Genomic DNA, 5,009 nt, shown 5'->3' with positions numbered 1-5,009 from the left:
CGCTCGCAACTGCATAAGGTCATATGAGCGCGCGAAACACAAGTTGGTCTTGTTCACAACAGTTCGCTGTACGGCTGGCTCGGGTCAGTAGTTAAATCTTAAAATGTTTAAAAATCGGTGTAAATATACATATATTTTCAATCTAAAACAAATTTTCTAGTTAACATAAAAAAATCTAAATAGTACAATTTCACTCTACAACTCGCCATAAAGGCCAATGGCCTTCATAAAATTCAAAATTCTGCTGGGAACAACGACGGAAAAAATATCCTGCAATTTCTTGCATTTATAATATTTCCTTCGGATCTCTCCAAAGTCCAGACATTCGGTTAAGATGTGTCTAATAGTAAAATCTGTGTGGCATTCGACACAGAACGGCTTCTCATCTCCCTGTAGGAGGTATTTGTGGGTCCGATGCGCAATCGAGTAAAAATTACTTCGTCTTGCCATTTATATCTCTAGCCCCATCTCTGTAACCCTGAACTTGAGCGAGGTTAACATGACGTAATTAGGTCACTGTGGTAGAAGTTGGAATGATGTAGTGGTGAAAGTTTTATTACCCGAGAGTGTATTCCAAGGCAGGATGGTTGAAGTTGATTGCAAATAAAATCAGTTCACCAAACAAAGTAACAAGAAGAGAGTGAAAGAATTAGGTCCTCACCGACCCAAAGATATCAAAATAATACAACCAACAAAAAGTGGAGTGGCTTACAATCAGCGCTAGCAAATACTCATTGTAGACTTGCTGTTTCTCCTGTCTGCTAAGACAGGTTTTACTGATCTTGTCCAGGTTAAACAACGCATTAAAGTCACGAGTCATCAAGAGCGCACGTAAACAATGCCGTTAAGTATCATACTTTCGGACAAGTAGACATAGCAGCGCAGCTAGTCGTTGGTCAGCGCATTGCAACGTCTCACAATAACGGACTAGTGAGAAAGAACAGGCACGTATTGTGTAAGGTCATCGAGTGTATTTTGTTCTCTGAAACTCACCAACTCGCCCTTCGCAGTCATGAAAAGAATGATTTGTCGGGGAACAGAGGTATTTTTCGCTAACGCTATGCAGGCTCTTCGACATTTTTTGCCCTCTCTACAAAATGCATCGGGGTTCTCAGACGCGTTTGTCACCGGAATATTCCATGGCTGTCTGAAACTAAGTGGAATTTACAGTCTCGACTAATTAGCACAGTCTTCATTTGAAAAGGAGAGATCCAGCTTTGTCTTGCAGAAATTCAGTCAGAGCTGGGGGACGATAATTCCATACACCATGGTGTCCTGAAAGTATTAAAGAGCGAAACATTTCTCTTCTTTTTGCGCTTTTCAACAAAGCTTTCACTTACGTTGACGCTGTAAGTGTCTATGGGACCCTCTAACACAGAAGTACAACGCCCATAGCAGCCTAACAAGCTCTAGACACGTTAAGGTAGCCGTCGATGAAATTAGAAACAGTATACGTGTTCTATCAACAAAACAGACCACAGAGGAACACGCTTCCAAGAGACGTAGACATTACAACACCAAAGAAATTGCTAATAAAAAGATGGCCTATGACATAATAGTGTCTCAAATTGTTCACAGTTTCTTGAAGCAAAATAAATTCAACGCACTATCAATCTTCGATTCCTCCAAATTCCAGGACTACCAAAAGTCGTTTCCTACAGTTCTTTTAGGATCGTTTACAGAAATATTACTGTTTTGCACAAAATCAAGTTACAAACAGAATTATAAGTATTGCATTACAATGAAACATTTAAGTCTGCTCAAGGTCGTACAATCCAGGGCCTTTATTCAACTCTGAAGGACTACAAACTCGACACAACATTTAGAGAAGTATGCAAAATACCAGAAATCTCACTGACGTTTATGTCGATCCACAAGGACATCACTGACAGCATGCCCAACTTCGTCAACAGAATAATGGACACCAACTTCGTCAACAGAATAATGGACACCAACTTCGTCAACAGAATAATGGACACCAACTTCGTCAACAGAATAATGGACACTTTTGCTGCGGCAAAAGAACGAAAAGAAGAATTCTTCTTCAAATAGACTTTCTCAAAACAGGTAGGATGAAGAAAACATCTCATTTACATGCCCTTGACTATCTTCAACCTTCTTTAACCTAATTGTGCACACCCACTTTAAAGACCCACGAGCCGCCCCTGTTTAGTTCCTACATTAAAAAAAATTAATAAATGTGTTACGTTCGAGTGTGTCTCCATCAAAACCGAATACTGACACTGGTAGGCCCCTAATTGTGTGTGATTCCGTAATTTACAGGTAATATCACGTACTTTCTCTTGAATTACACACGTTTAGAGTTAGAGTTAAGACAGACAATCTTTGGGAAGTGGACATACGCCATTATTCGTCAACTTTGGTGGCTGTATGTGCAGTTCTAATTTTGATTTCATTCTTTTGAGAAACCTTCATTTTTCACGATTTTTCACTCTATGCTATGTGGCTGCAAATGATATTCTGGATGCTTAAAACAGAATATAATAATATTTTGACATTTCTGGTGCTTTAGGTTAAGTTACCTCTACATGTATCAACATATATTGCTATATTTCGTCACGGAGAGTTGAAAGCTTGAAAATTAATGGCAACTTTTGCCTTTTTGGGGGCAACTTTTGGCAACTTTTGCCTTTTTGGGGGCAACTTTTGGCAACTTTTGCCTTTTGGGGGGCAACTTTTGGCAACTTTTGCCTTTTTGGGGGCAACTTTTGCCTTTTTGGGGGCAACTTTTGGACGAAAGAATGGCAACAACCGCAGATGCTAGGACAGGGTTTAATTTGCGCAGGCTCAGATGGGCTCTCGTGGCCTTAAAGGTTAGGGTGTTGGCCTCTCATTCACTAGGTCCCGGGTTCGAATCCGGTTAGGGACGGACAATTTTCTTCTCTAAAATGTTCTCCTTTCCCCTCCTTTCCAGTTCTCTAGCAAGTTCTGTCGTCTGCTTTCGTCTCCACTTTCTCCCCCCCCCCACCCCCTCACCTTCTTTGCCCCTTCTTCTGGGCTCCTCATTCTTTCTGCAGCCTTTCTACTGCTTCTCTTTGGCTCCTTCTTACTGCTGTCTTTCAGCCATACCCTGATCTTCTGGTAGGAAAGATCTACACCTAGCCTTCTCGAACAAGAGCGAAAAATCTCGGAGAGCCTGTGTGCAAGTTGCGCACGTTAAAGATCCCTTGGTGGTTCAAAATAGATAATTCAAAATTTCCTACCAACTGAAAATGTTTCATGTGTCCCGCGCGCTTATATTTTGACCTTATTATGCAGTTGCGAGCGCCGTAAAACACTTACCCCCCAAAAAAGGCAAATGACATTTTTGTAGACTGTAGTCTACACAGATATGATGTTAGAACTTGCTGCAAAGCACACACAGACTGCACTTCACTACCAAAAGTCTTCTTTTCGCTGCTGCCTTTCCGCTTCTCTTGTCCTGTTCTGTGAGAAATGGGGAAATGCTATAGCATAGGTTAGCGCCCCTATCAATATTATGTCAACACTAGTAGGTTTTTCAAGAGGCGTGTTCTGTTCTGTCACCAGCTTGTATATTTCTCCCCAAATCGATAAGAGTAGGCTCTTCGGTCGCCACGCAGGCAAAATTCAAAATTCCTATCAAAAGTATAAAACACTTACCAAATCAAACAAATGTTAGTAATAATAATAATAATAATAATAATAATAATAATAACAGCAGTTTTTAACACAACCTCCCCTCCCCTCCCATCCCCTCCCCTCCAGATCCAATGCAGCAACTCGAGCAAGAGCTGTTTGAGCATAAACTAAACAATCTGGAAGAGCAAATTGAACAAGAGCGACTCGCAGACCAGTTTGAACATGACAATGAGCAACTCAAGCAAGAGCAAGAGCTAGATCTGTATTATCAACATGAGCAAGAGCGACTGGAGCAAGAGCGACTGGAGCAAGAGCGACTGGAGCAAGAGCGACTGGAAGAAGATCTGTATTATCAAGATGAGCAAGAGCAAGAGCAAGTTTAACGTTGTGATGGGTGCATCTGACCCTTAAATCGGGCCTAAGGATACATCAGATTCGTTTTATTTTCATTGTAAAAGACTTGCTAAATCCCAGAAATAATGAAAAGAGTTTACAGATGATCAAACTACAGGCCCTATCTAATTGCCATAGTTGAAATAACTGTTGCCGGGGATACAAATGCACACGTGTATCAGGCGTGGTTCGTCCATAGTGCATGGTCGTGCAGTGACGCCCAATTGTGTAAATGTTCTAGTATGTGGGCCTATTACGAAAAGCACCCACAATCAAGTAATAAAATAAAAGATGTAGTTGGATTTAAAAAAACCAATAGTCCCCTGACCGTGGGCTCCGGAAGTTTGTATTTCACTTGTTTTGCCATCTTCAAGGTCTAAGTAAGAAAATTAGCCCCCATGCCTCTTTTGAAAAGGTGGGCGTTACCCATGAGGCCTTCAAATCCAAGATGGCCGCCAAATGGCAAAAAAACCGATAGAACTCATTGTCTTTTTCCAACACATATGAAGTGTGATACATTACTTTTATGGGATTTTTTAGGTCAAGAAGTTCATTTTTAATGTCATTTTTAGCCTTTAGTAAAATATCAGTGGAAAAAATCCAATATGGCTGCCATCGGCCGCATTGAAAAAGGGGAAAAACGTTAGTATCACAAATAATAACTTAAGGTTCACGAATTAAGGGTTTTTTACTGATCTGGGATCATTCTTTTTATTTGGTATCATTTCCTTTATTTTTTTTCTCTTGTATTTTCCAAGATGTATAAATCCAGTTTGGCCGCTCATCGAATATGTACCCACTTAGGGCAAAGACATAGAGAACGCAGATTTCGGAGACTGACTCAGTGAGCGCCGATAGGTATAAACATTCCCTTATGATTTCCAAATTGCCCCACATAGAGCTGGCAGACTGCAGGCGGCTTTAAAGGGGGGGGGGGGGTACACCCCCAAAGTCAAGATTCGGCTCAAAATTATGGAATTTGAGTTGTAGGCATT

The 5,009-nt window shown here is 40.9% G+C and overlaps 1 long non-coding RNA gene across 1 annotated transcript; it reads left to right on the top strand.

Moving 5' to 3' along the window:
* The first annotated feature begins 2,027 nt into the window (after positions 1 to 2,027).
* On the top strand, positions 2,028 to 4,646 carry LOC118479056. Its single transcript, XR_004859451.1, has 2 exons — positions 2,028 to 2,067; positions 3,748 to 4,646. It is a non-coding gene; the product is annotated as an uncharacterized LOC118479056 (long non-coding RNA).
* The last annotated feature ends 363 nt before the right edge of the window (positions 4,647 to 5,009 follow it).

This window comes from Aplysia californica, unplaced genomic scaffold (assembly GCF_000002075.1).
Source record: "Aplysia californica isolate F4 #8 unplaced genomic scaffold, AplCal3.0 scaffold01601, whole genome shotgun sequence".
Classification (NCBI taxonomy): Eukaryota; Metazoa; Mollusca; class Gastropoda; order Aplysiida; family Aplysiidae; genus Aplysia; species Aplysia californica.
Note: the sequence above shows the minus strand (reverse complement) of the source record. Positions and strands in the feature narration are given on the sequence as shown.